This window comes from Pezoporus wallicus, unplaced genomic scaffold (assembly GCF_028554395.1).
Source record: "Pezoporus wallicus isolate ANWC-B61680 ecotype Strahan unplaced genomic scaffold, APGP_CSIRO_Pwel_v1 contig_8341, whole genome shotgun sequence".
Lineage (NCBI taxonomy): Eukaryota > Metazoa > Chordata > Aves > Psittaciformes > Psittacidae > Pezoporus > Pezoporus wallicus.
Window position 1 is genome coordinate 377242 of NW_026638083.1, and position 11946 is coordinate 389187.

The window sequence follows — 11946 nt, forward strand, 5'->3', positions numbered from 1 at the left end:
CTCTAGGCCCTCCAGGGAGGTGTTTGTGTGGTTCTGCGCCCAACTGATGGCGAGTGATGTGGGCCAGGACGAGCCGGGTGCTATGCTAGTGGACAGACACCCCCAGTCCCGTTCCTGACCACCAGCAGCCCCAGGTTTTCACTTCTTCACGGAGGTCCCTGGGAATGCTAACACGGGAAATGTGGATCACGGTCTGCCAGAAAAAAACGTGGCAGCGAGGGAGCTGCAAGCGATGCAGCCGGCAGCCAGGGTCTGACAACGTCCTGCGGAGCTCGGGGAAGTGGGTAGCTCCAGCCCAGCGGTCTCCGGGCCAAGCCCGAGAGCCGGCCCGGCAGCGGGAGTCCGGTTGAGCAGCAAAGCACCGCCCTGGGGCTTTGGCAGCCAGCCCCGACTGACAGGGGGGTCCCACGGCGGGTCCGCTCCGCGGGCACACTGCGCACCGAACACCGCGCCCCGCTCCGCACCCCTTAACCCCCAGAGCCTCCTCCGTGCAGGGCGCCTCCGCCCCGCCAGCGCCGGCCGGGAACGCACGAAGGGGCTGCCGCTCCCTCGCCGGGCCCGCCGGAACCCCGCGGGCACCACTGGGCTGGACAGGGCTGGGGTGGGCTCGACCAGGCTGGGCTGGGCTGAGCCGGGCTCCCTGGGGTGGGGCTGGGCTCGGGTACCCTCACCCCGCACGCCCACCCCCGACTGGATCCTCCCGCACATCCCACTCCCGACGCCCTCGCCCCGACTAACAGCAAAGCACTCACAAGCCTCCGCGCTCTGCAACCTCTGTTAGCAGCACAGGGGATCTTCTTCCCCGGCAATCACTTCTCCATGGCAGTCCCCGATGAAGCTTCCCAGGAGATCTGGCACATGGTGCTGGCAGAAAAAGCAGACAGTGGGGGAGTTTCCAGGGATCCACAGTAGCAAGAGCCTAACACCAGAGTGCTCAGGAGTACAGGTGAAGAAGGCCAGCTCTAGAGATGTCTAGGAGAGTAAACAGAAGAGCAGGCTGATACAATGAGCAGAGCTCACTGAGAAAGAGGCAGAGTCAGACCAGCAGCAGCTCTGCAGGGCACTTCCAGCAAGTCTCCAGTGTAATTCCCTTGCCCAGCAGCTTCAGTGTTCTGGCATTTCGTTGAGCCTGGGCCCGTGACAGTCCTGGAGAGAACATGAAGGCTGGAGGGCTCAGGCCACCTCCATGGGCCAGCAATGCTCCCCGCCTCACAGGACAGTGCTGCTCTTTCAGTTTATGCCCACTCACTTTTGCTACAGCAACAGGCACACAGTTCCCACTCCTCCCCTCTAAGTGAATACTTGAATCACACCATGGATTCACAGGCAACTGGCTTTTGTTCTTGAGGGTCTTCGTCCGGGAATGACGGCAATTACAACATCCCAGCGCCTCTGCTTGCTGCAATAAATCTCTCACAGAAGAATGGCCCTCGGAGGCAGCTGCGCCGGGCTGCTTAGTCACTGCTGCCAGTTGGGAAACAGCCTGGCACTCCCGGACAGTGCAGCACAGAGCGCCAAAGGCTTGGAGGGAGAGGGCTGTGCTGCTCACTGTGGATTGGCCAAAACGGGATCCTACTTTCCCTTGGTGATGGAAGGAACAAAGGGGGTGAGGCAGAGCTCTAGTTTACACCAAAGATCTTCAGAGGAAAGTGCAAAGTGTTTTTCAAACTCATGGCTGGATTAGGTTTAATAAGAGTTAGAGTTCCCCAGCTCATAGTAAACTGTTATTTATGCTGATGTCTTAGAATTAAGCACTTTTTATAACAGCAATAAATACAGTTTCCTAGTAGCATTAGAAATGGAATCCAGGCCACAGCCTCCAGCATCACTCCTCTTTTCTATAGCCACAAAAATAAACTATCCTCTGTGCACATGCAGAGAGGTGAAGTTTCCTGTGCTCACTGAATGCTGCCTGTATGTAACCTCACATACACAAGTTCTTTGGATTTATATTTGAACTAACTTCTGTAATTACACACTGGACTTTCAAATAAGACTCAGTGCTTTGGCTGGGATCAAGGGCAGCTCTAGACTCTGGTGAGAACGTTTCACTGGTGTTTCAAAGAAAAGGTCACTGCCAGCAAGTGGAAGCTAATAATTGGCACCTCGTTGTACTTTCACCTAAAATCAACCTAAAAGAGCTCAGGCTCCCGGGCTGCTGATCAAGTCCAGGGAGTGGGGTCCAGATCCTGGCCTGCTGGATGCTTCCTTTGGACCTCTCAGCTCTCCAGAGGATTTCCTGCAGCCACATGCACACATGGGCACTGCCATATGTTTGTTCCTTGCCATGGCAGCAGTCATTGCCAGCAGTGCTGGTAATCCATCATTGTAGTGACACTAAATCCCACAAAGCAAATATTCTAGCCAGTCAGCTGTCTCCTTAAGGCGACTGCAGTTCCCGAAGTCAGCCTTCATCCATCCATCTCAAAACTAATTAGAAATAACAGAGTTCTTAGAGTTAAGAGGTGTCCATCCAGTGCAAGAAGACCTTACCAAGCAGACATATGACCTTGGGATGGTTAGATGGTAAAATCCCAATGTACTTTTAATGCCTGTAAATCTCTTTAATAAGCAGCTGAGGAAAGGGCAAATTGTGCTGTGCAGTATGGGAGATGCTGTCACTCTGGGTTAGCTTATTTTTAAATTGGTTGTGATCCTGTTTACATGCAGTCAATTTAAAAAATCAGCTCAGGTGCATTTTAAGAAGTGTTATGCTTACCAGTTAGTAAACCCTGATCTGCCACTCTCGAGGCACATCTTTCACACAACCCTTGGAAGAGCTTCCCAGCACATGGGCGAGCAACATGTTAAACTTTATAAATCAAGTGTTTGCCAAGTGGAGTAGAAAGCCATGTGTCTAAGCAAGATGCATTGAAAAATGGAACAAAGTGCTGTGTGTGTCAGAGATCACTGGGTTGTGTTGCAAACCTGTCCCTTGCAGAGTTATCCTTCAAAATAACATTCCCTAGCCCAGCTGTAGATGGTATTTCACTCCAACATTTGTTTCTTCCCACTTTTTACTGCACAAAACTGACTCTTTCTCTGACCCAGCTCCTCCTCATGGAGTTTAATGTGACCCGAACTTTGTCTGAATTAGACTGGGTTCTCTGCTGAGACAGGGCTTGAGTGTTGACTTAGGAGGCTACTGCAGTTCAGAGCTTTCGGGGTACCCTTGTTTATCTGCATATGGATGTTTCTGCAAGGGGTGATTCCAGGTAGTGTTTGAAATAAATGAAAGCACGGAGTCTTCATCCTAATAACTCCATCTTTGCCTGTCCAACTGCTTATTATTCAGAAAGAAGAGTGAAGGAGTTGCTGCTTCTCTCTTGGCTAATGCTGGGTACTTGAAAAGGGGCAGTTGGGCTGTTTGTGAGTGCATAGGTAAGAACTGGAGCTTTCTGCTGTCTCTAATTCAGGCACTTCCTTGAGGGGTGCAGACAGAGCCCAGATGTCTCTCACATGAAGAAACTAAAACTTCAACTCACTTCTACAGGGCCAAAACACTTCTGCTTTCCAGTTCCACAAGCAAAGCTTTCCATCAAACGCCATCCCCCCCCCCCACCTAAAGGGCACTGCAAATGGGCAGTTTGTAACTTCCACAAATCGAAGTCTGTGGCAGACTTAAGGCTGAGAATGGACAGTCTACCACTGAAAAAGGAACAGGACTGATGGATTTCTGAGTGTGTTCTCAGTCTGTGTATTTAACAGATGCCTGGAACAGACACTTCAGTGCTAAACCTCCTCTCCTTTTCCTTCCCACGCTCCTGAGATTCCCATGTGTGAAGAGAAGTGTGAACTTGCTGTCCCATGAATTCCAGCTGGATGAAAGGCTGCTGGCTTCTGCTCCTGCAGGACCTCCGGGTCAGCTCTCCCAAAAGAAGATTAACCAGTGTTCAGGAAGCAATTAACACTGCATTGCAGTGATCTGGTTGCGGCACAACTTCCCGCTGTTCCAGTTGATGGGGAGATGTCAGTCCAGGACATCTCGTGTCTGTCACTCTAGGCAAGCTGTTGACACATGTTACCACTCTCACATGGATCAAGGTATCCGAAGCAGCAATGCCTGGAAAAACCTAAGACAATGCTTCCACCTCCTCTGGACAAAGCCACATCACCACCTAACTAGCCTCCATGCACCTGTTACCCAGAAGACTGTTGTGTAGCTACACAGCAACTGACTGCCTAAGCTAGCTAGCAGCAGCCATCAAGTGAACAATTTGCTCTTTGGACTTTGGATTGTGGATGCAATTTTACATTCACATCAAGGACACGTGTTCAAGCTAATTCTTCAGGTTTCCAAACAGGCATCCTTATTCTGCACACTGAAGGTCTGCAGTGATTTGCTTTTATGGCCAGACACCTTCACGTTTGGCAATGACGTTATTTGTCTAGTTCTATTTCCTCTCCCTCTCTCCTTTCAAGTCTGTCACATCGGGGCTGACCAAACTTTCTGATCCTATAGGCTTCACATCAAGAGACTAGTACATCAGGGATATGTCCCCCAGGAAGCTGAGCAGAGAGGACACAAGGTCACAGGCAGGAAGAGCAATACCTCCCCAAGGGGACAGGGTGACCCAAGCATGTAGGTCTCAAGAGCCTGTTTGTATTGGCTCACCTCTTCACACAGCAAAACACACAATTCACCCTGCAGTCCTCACCCCACCATGCCCCTGTCTGCAGCAGTGTGGCCTGCCTTCAGCACGAGTCACACCTCAACTGCTTGCAAATAGGAAGCTCTGCAAGAGCTCTGCAGTGAGCAACTGCGTCTCCTCTCCCTGTTCTGTGCACTGCTGAAAGCACAGTGTGGGATCGACCACCGAAGACCCATTGCAGACACTAATTTGTGGCACATGTCAATCTTAAGTTATATACCTGGGGAGATGGAACTGGTAGCAAGGAAAAGATTTTCCTGACTTTCCTCTGTGGCTTTCCTGGTGCTAGAGTGTTGGAAGAACTGCACCAGCAGAAGAGAAGTTTGAGCCTTGGTGACCAAATTAGTTTATTCTAATATCTCTCTCTACAATGGCTGATATGGCCAGCTGCTTCCCTTCCAATTTCAGAACTGGTCCCAAGAAGCAGCTGAAACAACTTGTGTTGCTGTATTGCTTCCAGGGCTTTTGTAGGGTCAGTAATTTGGGAGATTTTTATCAGAGTGCCAAGTATGGAGTACTGTCCAGGGCTTAGAACTTGCATTAGTTGGGTAAAAATCTCTATTGCATGGATGCTGGCGCTCAGTCCTAGTGCTGGCTAAGCAATGCAGAACTCCCACTGCAGTTTCAGTACACAGAACCCCGCTTGGTGTTAATTTCCTATGATACCCCACTGACAACTACAAGACATCTCAGCTGAGAAGAAAGTCTTCCCTCCACAACCCCAGGCTCACATTTCTAAGGCAAGTGATCCTATTCCAGTGCTATTTTGCTTTTCAGACTTGTTTGTAGAGTTAGATTTAAGCAGGGTTTTATTTTGTTGTTTTTGTTTCTTAAATACCCCCAAGTGTCAGTGAGGTTTGTTTCAACAATCTCTTGTGGACATGCCAGCCTTAATCTCACTCTTCCAGGCCCTTCTTATTGTCTGGGATGAAAGCTCAACACAGAGCCTCCCCTGCTAATTTCCAGCTTTATGTTTCCCAATGACAGGTGTATTGTCTGGAGGAACAGACCCAATTGTGTCCCTGCACAGTAGGGTATCAGCTGCTGATATTAGAAAGCCTTTCAGGGGAGCTTGGGCATGGCTGGTTATTTAGTGCCATCATTTATAACAAATCTGTGTAGCCTAGAAACTTTCAATAGAAAAAAATAGGACCTGCCTTTATTATTCATCTTTTTTTTTTTTTTCCTCAAGCTACTAACTGCTCCTAAATCTCCCATCCTCCTACCAGCAAGACAGAGCATTTGGTTCTGGTCTTTGCAAGACTAAATCTCTCTCATACCCTTTTCCCATAGGTTTCTGCTAACGGGGTTTTGCTGGGTTAACCGGACACCCACTGTGCATCTACTTTAACCTGTAATCACAGCTGGCAAAAGAGTTTGCAAACTGTTATTCCTGTGGGATGCATTCTGAAGCAATGGGGCTAATCGATATGCATGGGCTCAGATTTACAAACATCACAGAGAGATGGTTTATATCCTCCAGAGATCCTGGGTAACAGCCCTGAGGCAGGTAGCTTGCTTCGGGGGACAGTGAGTCTGTGCCTGCTTTACCAAGTGAAAAAGGGGCTCTGGTACTCCAAGTGAGGAAAGGCAGCAGCAAGAGAGCTCTTGAGAGATGGGAGGAAAAAATACAAAAATAATATTAGGCCCAGATTGCATCTGTCTTTCCCATTTTGCACATTAAAGGGTAAAGCTTTCCATACGTGACTGTTGCACAACAGCAGAGCTCCAGCCAGTACTGCAGCACCATGCGACCAGAAACGCAACAGACCATTAAGCAGATGGCCCAAGTTTTCGCTGCAGGAACCTGGCAATAGAGAAACCGTCTCTTTACTGGATTCAATCACGTCCGTCACAAGACAGGAGGGGCGGTCTACAAACAACCCGTGTAAGCAGTTCCACCTCAACTTACGGTAATACAGATGTCCAGAAAGAGGAAGCGTGCGATGTCTGTCTGAGCCCTGGGTGCCTCCGCAGTTTTGGAGCAGCATTTTGGTCAGACAAGGACAGGCATCTGTGCATGGAGATTTCCCCTCATTTCTGCTCTCTCCCACACTGTGCAACATCAATATGCATCCAATAACCAGTGCTGGGAGACCTGTGCCTCCACACAGGTAGCATGCCAAGGAGCATCAGCTGCCTGCAGGGACACTGGGCTCCTAGGCTAGCCATAGAGTCACAGCACCTCCCTGCAATACACGCTGGTGCCCAGCAAAGCAGACCTACCTTATGCCTCTTTATACAAAGCAACAGTGAGTGGTAGGAAAAGTAATTATGGCTTTTATAGCTTAAAGGATCTAAGGAGGAATGAAGGGGTAGTACTTGGTAAGAAAGCACTGAAAGAACTAAAGATTAATAGGACATGTAATTACTTCCTCAAGGACAAGGCTCTGCTCTGAATAGGCTGTCACACACTTGCCTCCTTCCGTCCCTTTTGGGTGCAATCCAGATGATCATCTAGATTTTCTAGTGTTCTGTAGGTAATTTACAGATTACCAACACCTACTTTCTGAAGTTTAGCCTGTCTTAAAAATGGCCGTACCTCTGCAGTCGTGTTCAGTCAACTCAGATGCATATTGACAGTCCAGATGGACTCCCCCCTTCACATCCCTTTTAATGACACGCAACAGCATCTCAGAGAGTGGCACAGAGACCTCTTCATACCTGAAACTCTCTTCCTCCTCTTCCAACTCATGTAAGTTTGCCAGCTCGTTCTGCCAGAACCTAAATAAAGCTGAAAACTTGATTCCAGCACTACTAACAGAAGGACTTTTGCAATTGTCAACAGAATACCAGAAATTCAGGCATGTCTCCTAAACAGTATTGACAAGTGATAGACAGTAGCATAATGATTTGAGTATCATAACACTAGAAAACAGTGTAAGATCAGCATTAGGCATTCTCGAGTTTCTAGCCCCACATTTAGCTGAAAGTATGCAAAGGGTTCCCTGTGTACAACATTTCCCCCCTTCCTTGGAGGGAGAAAGTCTATTTCTTATGTGTACACCTCTGCCAGCAACTTTTTCCCATTCAGAAAATGGCTCTTTCAGAAATTCTTGGGAACTTTCTTCACATTTCAGTGCACGGCCCCATTGACTGCACCACTTGTCTGCTCCCAGTTTAACCTCTTCTTTCAGTTTTCAAAGTAATGAAGACACCCTCTTGGACTCAACTCTCCATTTCATTATAGAGTTTCCACACCTCAGATAAATCCCCTGCTTTTGGAAGATACAGTTGCACAACAAATACGATCCCTGAGGGATCACCTTCTGTCCTGACCCAGGCAAGCACTTACTCGATTAGCTTTGTTTTACCCACAGGTTGGTGAAGTTTTAGTCTATCTAGTTCTGATCTTGTCAGAATTGTATTTAAATTCTTCTGACAGATTCTTGGCCTGCAGCTCGCTAACAGATCGTCGTTGAGGCGAGATGTTTGAAATTAGAGTGGTTTTGAACAGGAGAGACACATGGTGCGTTTATTCTCCAGTTCAGTGATTATCTTTCTGCCTGGCTCCACTCCTAACACAAGTTCACCTTGGGACATTACAGGAGTTGTTGGCTAGTTTGGGAACTAGTGAGTATTTATTGGAGTACGCACAAGACACAACCACAACTCGGGCCCAGGCACAACTGCAGCATGGGCTTTCAGCTTCTGAACAATTTGCATTGCCTCTGGCCAGCTCTAATGAAAACCAGTCCCACGCAGGGTTGGATGGTGCAGGGACCAGTATATCCTCTGCAGACAGACACTGAATGTAAGGGCCGTCAGCCACTCATTTATCTGGAATTCAAGCAGCAGAGATACAAGTGTGGCACGAGAAAGCATTTCTTGGATTTCTCTAATTGCCTGTTATTTCACATGCATGTGCCTGTGGTGATTTGTCACCTTTCATTTTGAGCAGTTGTAGCCACCAGTCCCATAACCACAATCTACTGGGCACCACACTCCCACCAGTGCTCTACTGGGATCCTTGCTGACTTTTACCTAGCAGTGCTGCAGGCTTCACTGAAGTACTACAGAGCACTTGAGACCATCTCAGTCTCATGCAGCTGTTGGGCTGACTGTGGCTGTCAGGCTGTCTGGCTGTCCTTTGAAAACCTTCAACAAAGAGGTGCCAACTTGTTCCATCAGAGAGTGCTGGAACAATGGAAACCTTCTGCCCATCACTCTAACCTCTTACACAAAGCCAGTCCTGGATCTACAGGATCAAAAGCTTCATCCACAAAGGCTTCACTTTTTTGCAACCCCCTTATTCTAGAAAGCAAAAAGTGATTTGCACTTGTTACCCTGAAGAAACAGCATGGCTGTCTTTCATGCTGCAAGAGCAGATGCAAGCTTTGTAGGGTAAAACTGTACTAAAGATTTTGTTAAACATTCCAAGTTACCCAACGTCTCTTTAAATAAGGTCCAAGAATTTAAAATGTCATTTGGCACTCATGCACAAAGAAAACACTGAATACAAACTGGGAAGACAGGCAGGGTATAAATGCAGACACTAAAATACCTGAGAGTTTATACATTACATACACAAACTGGAAAGACATAGGCCTCAGATTGAATGCCCACCTGCTGTGAAAACACCAACATTCCTTGTATCCCAAGTAAGTTTTTAGAAATGAGTCTGGAGTGCTATTCAACTTCTCTGTCAGATGTCTTGTAGGATGGTAAACCTGGATTGCAGCTTTGTTAAGGCTAGAAACAGACTTCAGGACTGCTTTAAAAAAATAAAGAAAGAACTTTGCATCTTCAAGCTCCAGCACAGTTCATCGTAACCAGGCTAAGGTAAGCTCTGAAGGTAGCCCTAGATGCTCACAGAGGATACAGAAACTGCTGAACAGACCATTTGCTGTCTGTCAGGAGACCATGCAAGCACTCTTTTATGTATTAGTTCAGAACCTTAAAAAATACTTTAACTTGACACTCTTTTCCTCAGTGTTTTTTCTCCTGAATACTTTTAGACTTACCGAGAGACATTTTGTCTCTTCCAGCTCAGTGACAGTGGGTACCCAGTGACAGTGGTTATGCCTTGTGATGCCACCCATTACCCCATCATCTGTTCAGAGGAATGCAGGGTAGTTGTCAGGGTTTAGTGGTTCTGATGGCACCTGTACTGGAGGACTCTGAAGGACTGTAGAAAAAATCAACGGGACCACTGTGTATTCAGTGAAGGGCATCAACACAGAAGCAGTCTGCAATACAATGGGTGTGAAAAAAACCACGTAAGATATTCATAAAAGATCTTATTCTTAAGATCACTGGTTCTATTTACGTAAATGGCACTGGAAGTAGGTATCCTATAAAGCTGAGAGGGAGATCTGTCTGAATCTCAGCTGGCCATTAACCAGCAATAGATGGAGCTAGTGATGCACTAAGAAGGCTTTGAACTAGGGAAGAGATGTACCTGCACATCTGCAAAAAAGTCAGTCTGGTACCTGGGAGCATAGGAAAAGAGACTATATTACTAGAAGGTAAAACAATAATTGTAGGACATCTGCTTAGTTGTCAAGGACCAAGAGGGAAATAAAGCTGTTGTCCCCTCTAGCTAAAACCTGCTGTTTCTTTTTCCCCAGACTCCCAGCCACCAACTGCTCTACAGTTTGTATGCCAATCCAATTTTGACGCCTGTAATTCACCCCAGAGACTGTTTATTTTAACTTTATCAAATGAAGGGAAAAACAACTGTGTTAGAATAAAAAAAGAGCATCTGGCAGCAGGATATTCTTTTCTCTCAGGCAGCTTCCCAGCCTAACTGGTATACAAGAAAATGGGATTTTAGTTGCTCAAGTGTTGAAAGAAAAGGGAGAAGAGTGTGCAGAGTGCAGGTTCTCTGTGTGCTTATCTTAAAATGGTCTTTCATGGTCTCCTGGAACAAATGCTCCCAGTATATTGTGCTCCAGTTCAAAAGAGGCACCCGAGCCTGCAGGATGCAGCAGCAATGAATCCACACAGAGGACACTGTCCAATGTAGCCTGTGCCAAGAAAGTGACCCCTGGAACTCCACCACCTAGTAATGTACCCCCAGGAGCCCCTGGCCAGTATGGGACAGAGCAACACGGCTTTCTGAGAGTCAACACAAATGAAAGGGCACTCAGGAAAACAGGCACATCCATTTCTTTTTCCAGGTTTGGAGTATCAGGTGCCTTCGCCCCAACCCCAGTGGCACAGCAACTTTGAGCAATGTCAGCACGTCACAGAGTTCTCCATCTGCAAGGTGTCCTCAGTGAGAGCTTGTAAATCAGACCATCCCTCACTTCCTGATCCCTAACATAAGCTGATTCCTTCTTATTTCAGGCCAGGACTTTCCTATTCACTGGCAAGGGCTAGTGCCACGCTTGGCTCTGCAGCTTCTCCAGTCTGAATACAATGGTTTTTTTTCCTGCAAGACTGGCACAACCAAGAAGGAGGTTGGGGCTTGGTTTTCTTCCCCATGGCTGTTTTTGTTCCTTCCCATTGGCAAGCATTCTTGAACACTGGAGGCAAAAGCAGACCTTGCACAACAGCTTTGTCCATTCACCCCATTTTAGTTTGCACATTTTCATCTCAGTAACACACTGACAGAGAACACTCATTTTGAAACAATTAAAGGGATGTGTAGATTTGGTCTGGACAATGGGACCCCATCTTCATTTTTAGGCTACCTGCTAATTGGGTACTGTTCAGGAGACATCTGACTTGCTTCTGATGCAAGAGCTGTGGTTCCTCTTGGAATGAAACATGGGCCTGCTCCTCTCAGCAACACCATCTGTCCTAATGATGCCATGTTCTGAGCATTAACTAACTCGAGAAGGCAGGTGCTTTACTCAGTAAAACACTCAGAGAAAGGTCCCTTTAGGAAAGAAGCTGATGTGCTACTTACCTTCTTGTGTTGTTCTAAAGGACAGAGGCCCCCACAATTAGCATTTTATGTTCAGAACAAATAACATTTTACTTTATTTTTTTATTCAAGATTTTTAATTTCAGGCATTTATACATTTATACACACAGAGATATACTGAAAGCAGATATGTGATAGGCTTTGAAAAAATCACAGCACATGTCTGCCTTGCTTTAAAATGCATCCTTTCTTGAGCTGTTGCAACAAGTTCTTTTCTTGAGCAATACATTAGGGCATTCCTTTTAACAGGTCAGTGAGCTGGAGGAAGAGCTAGAACAGAGGTCAGATGTAGTTTATCCAGAAAACACGGGATTAATTTCATTGACTTCCTTGATGTACAACAGGACTTCTCTAATTTTGAAAAGGGGCTTTTATCTCTTTTCTTCCACCATATTACCATTACATTAACAGCACAGAAAT